Source organism: Mercurialis annua, linkage group LG5, assembly GCF_937616625.2.
Source record: "Mercurialis annua linkage group LG5, ddMerAnnu1.2, whole genome shotgun sequence".
NCBI classification, from domain to species: domain Eukaryota; kingdom Viridiplantae; phylum Streptophyta; class Magnoliopsida; order Malpighiales; family Euphorbiaceae; genus Mercurialis; species Mercurialis annua.
Window position 1 is genome coordinate 51162848 of NC_065574.1, and position 11935 is coordinate 51174782.

The window sequence follows — 11935 nt, forward strand, 5'->3', positions numbered from 1 at the left end:
TTAAAATTGGAGAGTGTGTTCACTCTATAGGGTGAGAGTGGAGAAGGAGGTATTGATACGTTTTTGCATATTTTTAGGATGGTTCGATCTATTTTTGTAAGGTTGGGCTTACTTGATCCATCCTGTCAATGTTATGCATTGTTTCCTTACCAAGACAGTGGAGGTAAGAGAAGTCATTTTAATAAGCAAGGTTCTTACTGCAAAATGAACATTGGGGATGTGAGTTTCCTTGAGCCTTGCAATCTAGAGTTTCACATAATTTTCAGGCTAACCATTCTCATAAACATTTGTCTCAGTTTTCTTTGACTTTTATGGAATTAATTATTTCATATTCATTTTTGAGTTTTGATGAAAATTAATTTTAAACTACTGTTCTTCTATATATTTTAAAAATTTATTATTTCATCTATATATTTTAATTTTTTTTAACTAAAACTCCCTTTATAAGGGAGTAGTTTCAGTTATATAAAAAATAGTAAAAGATAAGAAAAAATAATAATTAAAAAAAGAGTAATTCCAAACTAAACTCACAAAGATAATATCAATTAACCATTAAAAATTAGGTTAATGGAACTAATTACTTCATATTCATTTTTGAGTTTTGATGAAAATTAATTTTAAACTATTGTTTTATATATTTTAACAGTTTATTATTTCATCAATATATTTTATTTTTTTAACTAAAACTCCCTTTATAAGGGAGTAGTTTCAGTTATATAGAAAATAAAAAATAAGAAAAAAGAGAGTAATTCAAAACTAAACTCACAGAGATAATATTAGTTAACATTTAAAAATTAGGTTAATGGTTTAAAAAGACCTTCATCTTTTAATCCTTTTTTGTTTGCACTCTGATTTTGTAAAATCACCAATTACACCCAAATTTATATTTTTTATTTTTAATTGCACCCTCAAACATTAAATTGATCACTTTTTACTTGAAATAAGTTTTAATCTACTTTATATTTTAACATATATTCTAATTAGTACTTAATGTTATATTTAAAACTCTTTTTTTCAAAAAAATAAAATCCATTATTTAATATAAATAAATATTATATATTATAAATATATTTTTTTGTTTTAATTATAGCAATGAAAATTATTTAAAATATATGTTAAAATATGAAGTATTGAAAAAGAGGTCAATTTAATGCTTGAGGGCGCAATTAGAACCAAAAAGTGCGGATTTTGATGTTTGACGATGCAATTAAAAATGAAAGGTGTGAATTTGAATGAAATCAGCAATTTTATAACATTAGGGTGCAAATAAAAAGTGGCTAAAAAACGGAGGTTTTTTCATATTATTAGCCAAATTAAGAGGGACAACTTTGACTTGGGCTAGGAGTAACATATCTTAACAACAAAATAGCCCATGGACAATACTAGCCCATGCTACGGACCAGAGTTCTAAACCCAGTAGATCTCATTGGGTTAATTCAGAAACTCCACCGAGGCAAGACCTGGGTCTGGCGGGGGCGGCAGTGTTAGAGGACCGACAACTGAAATTTTAAAATTTAAATTCCGGGACGAATATGATGGTTTTTGATTATTTTTTTATAAAATTTAAATTAATTATATATCTATCAAATATATTATAAAATAATTTTTTCAAAATTTCATTAGATTTAGTAAAGAACTTAATTAATTTCAATTAGTGTTAAATAGAAAATATTAATTATTTTTAAATATATATAAATTTTATAAATCATATAATCAATTAATTATTGAATTTAAAAATTGGTATGATTTTAAAATTAGGCTTTTCACCTACAAATACCAAACATATGCATTTTGTATCAATTATACCCAAACTTTAAAATATCAAATCTAAACATGTCATCTGCCATGTTAGCAATAGCTTAGTTGACAATGACATGGACTACACGGTGGCAAAAAATCAATTCGATTCGAAAATGACTACAAAAAAGCCGGAATATGCTTGGATTGACTGCTTCTGGTGAGTCACAAACGTTTCGCTGTAACTGATAGAAACACTATTTTTAGGTGAATAAGTATAATTTTATTGAAATTCAATTTATATGAACTCTTTTTTAATCATTGAATTGGAAGAATTTTTAGCGTTTATGAAAAAATAAATCTATGATTTTAACAAAATGGTATGCAACGTTTTTATGATTTGAGCTATATCTTATGGATTAATTTATATGACCCTATTATACAATTATTAAGCTATCTACAGCAGTTTATACTGTCATATACTCTATCCATCCCAAATTGATAGGTAGTTTAGGATAAACGCGGGTATTAAGAAATTTAAATTCTTAAGATAAAATGAGTTAATACATGAAAAAAATACCATATTTGGTCTCATTTAATGTAGTGTTAATTATTGTCTTTTTAAAATATTTTTAATAATTAATAAGGGTATATGAGACTATTATATAGTAAAAGTAAATATTTATTGTCTATAATTTGAGACAATTTTATTTTTTAAAATAGTATCTATCAATTTGGGATGGAGGGAGTATTATAATATTTCTTCTTCAACACTTTAATACTATTTTTAACATCAAAAATATATTTTCAACATATTTTTATCTAATAAATTATTTAAAAAAATTACATGTGACGCCCATAATTTATTTAATACTTATAAGATATATATGGATATTTATTTACAATAAGATGTGTGATAAATTTTATGATAAATAATATAAATATGTTCATATATTTACAAAATTATAAATAAATAAAAGACATTCAAATATATTTATTACAAAAAGATCCATCTTAAAATTAGAACAATCGATCATAATCATTAAATAAATTAAACAATAAAAATATAAAATTATATACATTTTTATTAATACTTTTGGATATTATTACTTTTATGTTGTCGTTGGATGTCTTATTAAATCGTTATTTACATTAATGGAAACTTATAATTCTTAAAGGATATGCTAATAAATATACCTAAAAAAATTAAAATATTTATAAAGATTAACTCCAAAACTATAACTTGAAAATCATATTTCAACGCATCTTATACTCTATATTTTTACTCTTGCGCTTTGATTTTCTACTCCAAATTTTGTTCCAGCGTGTTCTAAAAACTCCATTTTCAAACCTAAAAATTCAGTTTGTAGTTATCTTTAAAACAGTTTCTAAAAAGGGCTTTTAATGATTTCATATGATCTCTAAAAAATAAATATATTATAATTATTAATTTAGAGAAGAGAACAAAATGTTAAAATGAAAAAGTAAAAAGTTAAAATGTCAATACGGGAGTATTTTTGTTAAATAAAGCTGAAAATGAAGTATGTTTTTTTATAAACTCCATTTTTCAATGTTAAATATTAAAATTTAGACTAAATTTAACATAATTATTTGGATTATATTGACAGAAAAGATAACAAATGCTTGATATTAAAATTTATAATAAAATCAAAAAAAAAAGTAAAATAGTTTAACATTATTTTTCATCTTCAACCATACACCATATTGCACACTATTTTTCAATACTATATTTAGTGTATTATTAGAGGTGATTTTTAACACTAAATAAGTATTTTGGGTGCTTTTGAAAATTCATAACGGTCTAAAATTAGGGATGGCAATGGGGCGGGGTAGGGGTGGAGAAGCTATTGCTATTTCCGTCCCCGCTTCTCTGGGAAATTCCCATCCTCGTACCCATTTATTTAATGGTGATTAATTCGTCCCCATTCCCGTAAATTCTCCATCCCCACTGGAATCCCACATCCTCGTATATTAAAAATTACCAACAGTATATTAAAAGTTATAATATAAATTATATAAAAATAAATCGGATCCCTATGAGGACGGGAATAGGGATTCTCATAGGATGGGGACAACTAGGGGTGTAAATGAACCGAGCCGAGCCGAGCTTTAAAGTGTTCATGTTCGGTTCGTTTAGCGAACAAGGTGTTCATGTTCGGTTCATGTTCAGTCGAGCTTTGAACAGAGTGTTCATGTTCGGTTCGTTTAAATTTTATAGTGTTCATGTTCGGTTCGTGTTCAGCTCGTGTTCGTTCGTTTAGCCGCTAAATGAACAAGTTCGCGAACGAGCTCACGAACAAGCTCGATAAATACTAAACGAGCTCGTTCACGAACAAGCTCGCGAACGAACTCGATAAGTACTAAACGTGCTCGTTCGCGAGCCCGCTCGTTTAGCGGATAAACGAACGAACACGAACTTTTAAACGAACAAACACGAATATGAATTGAATAAATTAAAAACAATCTAATCGAACTCGTTCACGAATATGAGCTGAATAAATTAGAAACATAATTATACAAATTATTCTAAATATGAATTAGTCCGCGGACACCTAATCGAGTTTCTAAACGAGCTTGTTCGTGAACTATATACGAGCTCGTTCACGAACTTGTTTACGAACTCTTAATCGAGCTCGTTCATGAGTTTGTTCATGAACTATTATTCGAGCTGTTCGCGAACATAAACGAGCCGAACACCACTATGTTCATGTTCGGCTCGTTTATATTAACGAACATAAAATCAAGTTCGAGCTCGGTTCGTTTAGAATACGAACGAACATGAACCGAGCTCTTACCGAGCCGAACACCGAGCTGCTCGCGAACGGCTCAGTTCATTTACACCCCTAGGGACAACGCACTCCGTCCCATTCTCATCCCCGTATCCATAAGAGCAATCGGTAGGAATTTTTCGTCCTATTAGAGGCGGGTCCCCATGGAATCGGAAAATTCCCTTCTTATTGTCATTCCTATCTAAAGTTAAGAATTACATCATTATTTTAGATGTATACACTAAATATTATATATGTCAATTAATAAACAAATTAAAACAAATTTTTAAATTACATATCATGTATGAGTCCATACATAGACCATGCACTAAATTTCCTTTTTAACATAGACATTTCCCATCATTCACGGAATTCAATTCGCCTTCTCTCCCTCTCCTTTGTTTTTCTTTGGACAATTATGATAAATAATAAATATATATACCTAAGCCAACATAAAGCTTTTTCTTTCATCATCAAAGGAACATTACGAATTCCCTTTTGGTTTTTTGAACGATCAAATTGATTTGTTTCCCACATTGATAAGTTAATTGTAATGTACATAAGTTATAATTTTACAACAATAAAATTCATTCTATTAAAAGATTTTTAATTTAATCACTCGAAAAAGTTATATTTTTGCAGATGGTGATGAATTCTAACAAAAACTTTTAACTTCGTTAATTTTTTACTTGTTTTCAATAAGTACATTTATGTTTTAAACAACTATTCAATTTAAAGATCCGTACACCTAAAAATAGGTCTTGTTTTTTTTAAAAAACTTAATCTTTTAACAAAATTTCTAAATTTTTTATTAATTGTATACTAATTTTAATTAGTATTTTCTAATTGAAAATTAATTAGGTTTAAATAAAATTCAAAAATGTTTTACTTTTGTTGGATGAATATAATTAAAAGTTACAAATACAGAAAAAAATGGATTAATTACTTAAAAAAACTCCACCTTATAATATTTTTTCGTTTCTCCAATTTAAGCACTAAACCCTGAAATATAATTACGTAGTTTTGGTATGGAAACTAATTTATTTACATGCTTTTGTTTGAAGAATATGTTATGTTGGCCTATGAACAAACACACATCATTGTCGTTGATAGATAAGAGTCAATTGCGCCTATGAGCCCGTGAATATACAGACAGCTTCCATGTTTTCTTTCAAATCATTTGCTTAAATTTCTTCGTAGGAGCTAACTAATTAACCTAAAGAGTTTCTGGCTGTAATAATTTTTATCTTAAAAAGTCAAATGAAGCCATGTGTAGTTTGTTATGTCATTTTTTAATTTATTAGCTCATAAACAAAAAAATTAATTATTACTTAAATGTTTGATCTCAATTCTTTTGACCCCACAATTGCACCCTGAGAGTGAAAAGTGAGAACTCAGAAGCACTGTGTAAGGTTGAATATTTTGTGCAGAACAAATTAGGGAAGACAACACTAACCTTTATGAGAAAACTTGAGGAAAATTTTCAAAGTACTAACTCAATTTTTCTTCAGAATTATTTGTAATTTAATTAAGATATAATTTATTTTATTTAATTGTCAAGTATTTACGGATTCTAACTATAAAACAACATCTTTAAACCTTTTACATTTATAGTAATCCTTACTTAAGACGAGTAGATTTCTTGCGAAAGATAAAATTCTATTAAATTTTAAATGGCCGCATATATTAATACGTTCACAATGTCACTTAAGTCAAGCGTCTTACTTTTATTAAAGCATCAAGCAAGATCAAGCAAGATCAAATGCCACATATTCCACCACAACCATATTGAAGCATGAAGCATAATTATATCAGTCTATTCATTCTTCAGTTGGTTAAATAATTATATTAGCTTATTAGTTTGTTAGTTTGGTAGCTTTCCGCTAGTAAAAAATGTTAAATATACTAAGTGATGAAGTTTGTTTTCTCAACGGATGCAAACCTGCAAAATAATGTTAGGCTGTTGATTGGAGATGAGCACTCTAATGCTTAAGTCAGTATTGAGATTAAGAGAGTATTAATTGTAAATTATAATTAGTCCGTGAATAGAAATATCTCAAGTCTTTTAGTGAGCATGGAGGAATACCTTATAGAGTTCACATAGAAAAGAGATTTCTATTTAGCGTAAGGTCCAAATAAAAAAAATCCCTATTTGACATATGAGTCTAATCCTAAATAGGATTATATTTTTCGAATAGGAATATAATTTTGAATATGAATATCTCTTGTTTTTCTAGAAGATCTACATCTTCTATAATCTCCTTTTTGTCGGTATTGACTAATATTCAGACTTTAAATTTTTGAATATACGTACCCGTATCTGATTATTGAATTCTATGGGGTTGGTCTGTAATTTGTTTAGACGAATCAGTATGAATTCTTTTTTTAAGTGGATGAGCCTCGTAGGACTTGATCTTCTTTAATTTGAAGTTAGTTCTTTGACTTTATCATTTTTTGGCAAGTACCGAGGTCTCTTTCAATGGGCAAAATCCTATAAGACTCGGTTCATAATATCTATGTAGAATTGGATTTCATCACTAAGTTACAATAGGTAAGTGATCTCTACCACAAAAGCGTATATACATTAACAAAAACAAATTGTTTTTGGTAAATGAGAATAATCGTCTTCTTCTATTCTTCTATATAAAAATATTGTCTTAATAATTATTTTAATAAGCAGACACAAATATTTTCAATGAACAAACATCAATGAACAAACATAAATGATTCCTTATTTTTGTGATATTTGATAATCATTTTTATAAATCTTTGTAGCTAAATAATGCGACAATTGATTTTCTTATTACTTAATACTTTTTTTTGGTAAGTGCTTTTTGAACCCTAGTTCTTATGATCATGTTGATTTTAAAATTAGAATCAAAAATTCAAGTGAAAATTCATCATTAGTTCTTGTTTCACTGGCCTGAATGTATATAACAATAATTTTTGGTTTCGTTCTATGAGAATGTATTTTTTAACAAAGCATAACTTGTAGTTTATTGATGAACTAATCGAAGTTTGATGATGGCAGCGTACGAGTTCCACCAAAAGAGGATGAAGATATACTCTTTTGGAGAGCGTTGTAACTAATAGGAGAAGGATTACTCTGATTTTCTTATATGGTTTTAGTATAATTATCTTGTATTTGTTTTTTTTTTTATATTTGTTTCATGTTTGAGCAGTGTTTCGCGAGTTTAAAGTCATTTAAAAGCCATCATGATTGAATAAAATATAGTAACAAATTGTGCAAAGGACCGAAGAAAGTAAACACTGATAGTATAATTCCTTACTTGCGATTTTGACCATTTTTTAGTAAGTGAAGATTTTGAAATTCTCAGAGACTTATAATGGAGTTATGTTCTAATTCATAAGAAATAAACTAGACATTGTAAACTTTTCAGAGAATTAAAAATCAATTCGTTCGAAAGAGTTTGCATCAATTTATGAAGTTTTGTGCGCGAGCACATAATCAAAGACAAAATATGTATAAGGATGTGTCCAAACGCACAAACGTTTGTAGATTATTATGTGTTTTGAGCTAAAAATTATATACCGACTTGGATTTGACTCAAAACTCAAGCTGTGAGTGTTTTAACACGACCACAACTCCGAAAAACATATGGATTAAGGGGAAAACTCTATTATAAACACCATATTACTATAAAAATAAGTTAAAACGTCTGAAAAAGGTTCGACGAGTTTGGAAATTGTCAGTTTACATACTTTAGCTAGTTCATAGTCTTACTTCAGTTTTTTTCCTCCATTAACAAGATTGTCAACAAAGTCAAAGAACAGAGACGAAGACGACATCATTCGAGAGAAAGTGTTTGTTGAATCTCCTTAGCATATGAATTCTCTTACTATTCTTGTTATGGCTTTTGTTATGTGTATAAAATTCTTTCGGAGTTAACACTTGAATTATGTTTTTTCATTGATTTGATTATGGATTTCAATCACAATTGGATTCTGATTATTGTGCTTTATGCTTAAATTTAACGTAGCTAATTAAATTTATGCTTTATGTCTTCATTTGAATCGAGAGAGCTAATAAACGATAAACCTATAGTTAAGAATATATTTATCTATTATATGAGAGCGAATTGATGAATATGTATTCAATAAGTTTGCTTGATAATTTTGAAAATGTTGATTTTACTTAATGTTTATGAGTACCCATACAATGTTTTATACTGACCTCCCATAATTTTTCTATTTTGTAGAAAAGACAAATTGATTTTGAAAGAACACTTGTGAGTGTTTTATTCTTCTGAAATCTTTTGTACAAAAAAATGTAAAGTTTTTTTTTAAGAATTCATCAAACTTCATTAATCGAATATGAAACAGTTATATTTGTAATAAATTCGGAAAAATTCGAAAACTAAATTCGATGACCTGACATGGAACAAACAGCCTGCTGTCTGATCGCAAATCTACTTACGAAAATAAAAATAAATTATCTAACTGTTTCGCCAATAAAATACCGTCTTTGCTCAATTTTCACCATCACCCGCAAACTCATATATGAAATCAGAAACTACATCCGTGACATCGGATACAACCAACACATGAAAACCCTTTATAAAAAAAGGACAACAACTTTTCACATAGAAAGGACAACAAACTTTTCATATAGAAAGGATAAAACAAAATTCACAAAACAAACAAACAAAATACAATATTAAAAAAATAAAAATAAAACTACTATAGCCCAAGAACGATTTCATCTTTGTTGTTGAAAGATCTTCAATCTATCTTCGAATCTTGATTTATGAAAATTTGAATTAGATTTGCACTTCGTCGATAAATGTTAATCCATCAAGAAAAAAATGAAAAAAAAATTGGCTACTTATGATAAATATAATAAAAGAAAAGATGGCCACCGTCAACGGCAATACCTAAACTATTGACGGTAACCGAAGAAGAATTGGAAAAAGAGCTATGGACGGCTAGAGTTTTTTTATGTAAAGAATATTTTAAATTCTAAAATTTGTAGTATTAGTCTTAGTGTCTTGTATATATAACGTTAGTTTTAGATATGTAAACGTGTTTCGTTGATTTGCGATAAATCAGTATGACATTAAACGCCTGTTAAAGTAAGAGATGAGTGGTATTATGAGATACGTATTTGGAATTATAAATCATAAAATATCTTATGATCTTCCCTGAATGGTTTAGAAACCATGTGTAAGTATGTGAGAGACGATATATGTAAAGATTATAAGATTTGTTACAGTTTTGGAGTCATCACTTTTGTTTCTAAGCCGGTCTTGGCTTAAATATTTGAATCGTGACAATAAACTGAATATGTAAACCATAAACACTCAAAATGAATTTCACTTAAAGCATTAGTAGTTGCATGAGAGTTAGTCATTAGTCATTACAACATAATACACAGTTTGCAAACATAATAGCCCATAACATTATCATTTTTATAAATGTTATGTCATTCTAATTAGAATTGGGATTCTCTCAAATTTATTTTGAACTTGAGGGGGTCATGTTCACGATCTAAACTATTCATTGTAAAATGAACGGTGTAGATAAAAAAAATACAATTTTAATCAAATTAATTTACAACGTTCATTGTACAATGAACGGTGTAGATCGTGAACATAACCCCTTCAAGTTCATTCGAACTTGAGAGAATCCCAATCCAACTAATTAACATTAGCCTTTTCACAACCATCCTCCCACAATCGAATGGAGGAGGGTTAAACCGCATGAAGAAGTGAAATTTGTGGCTATTTGCATTACATCAACATGATAAAACCCAAACACAAATCGAGCATATTGATTATTATAAGTTATAATTAAAATATATTTTATAGAATTTAATTTTTATAACACCTAATGAGTTGAATTTTTTCAAAAAAAAATTCCTTTTATTTTCTAGTTCTATTAGATCGTCAAATGTGGAATCTCCAATTTAGTAAATTTTTTAATACACGGTAAAGGAGAAAGTCTCCAAAGAGAAATTCTTAGGTAGACTCAGTCCACCACGTCATCCGTAGACTAAGTCTATTATATAATGACACGTCATTAAAATGATGGCAATCTTGTAATATTACTATTCAAATGTGTAAATAAGTAATAAACGAATTTACAAGATCGCCATCATTTTAATGACGTGTCATTATAGCCTTAGTCTACGGATGACGTGGTGGACTGAGTCTACCTAAGAATCTCTCGTCCCGAAAACAATAAATAATTAATGTTAAATTTCTAATTTAGTTGGTCATTTTCCTTTTTTACAATCTCAAAATCAAATTAATTTTATAATTGTTTATATGTTTTTTTATATATAATGTACACTTAAGTACTTTAAGGACAGTCTATAAGATTTTATTGAGTATATAACATATAATTTTTTTCTTCGTAACTATCAAGTTATGATTCTTTATATAATTAGTGACCAATTGATTTTTTTTTCTAAATCCAAAAAGTTACAGAAAACCTCTGAATTTTTAAAATATTTTGAAAATTAAAAAAATATATATAAATAATAATTCGGTTAGTTCAACCTATTTAATAATTTATCTTAAAACTGAATCAAATTGAATAATTGAAACTTTCAAAATTTTTAACTACGAGTTAAATTAATTAAAATCCAAATTAATTTTAAATTACTATTTAATTTGGTCGGTTATTTTGGTTATAATATGCACCAATAGTTGACACTAGGGTTGTAACCGAGCCGAGTCGAGCCGAAACACTGGCAAGCTCGAGCTCGAGCTCGACTATAAATTTTGAAACTCGATACTCGACTCGAATTCGGTCGAGCTTTATTTTCAAAACTCGAGCTCGAGCTCGATAAGATACTATGATATTCGAGTTCGACTCAGCTCGACTTGATCATTTCTATAAAAAAATCGAAAATTATATTCTATCATAATTAATCTTTTCTAATTGACCAAATAGCATTCCAGAAAACCATCCATTACAAAACTTATAAAGTACTATAGTTCAAAAAAGAAATCCACCATGATATTTGTGCTAATCATTTCTCTCTCTAACATTTGTGCTCTCACCTTTCTTTAGAAAAAAACTTTTATTTTTCTCATATTTTTGAAGGTGAGAGAAGATGATCTTTCTGAATAGCCGGAAAATCATCTTCTCTCAGCCCAAACTACTAATTATTATAGATCTACTCTCTATTTCAATAAAATTTTGTTAAAATTTTAATTTCGAGCTGGGTCTTTAATAAATTTTAAGATTTTTGCTATCTATTTTGTTTTGATTTTTAGATCTATCAAGTATTTTTAGTATTTGATCATTCTTCAAAGTCATGTCTTTGTAGATCTAAAAATAGAGAGATTTGTGACTTTTAATTTTATAGATCTAGATAAAGATGATTGATTGTTTGGTAAAAATACTACATTTCAACGGTTTGAGCGGATTTTTCGGCTCAT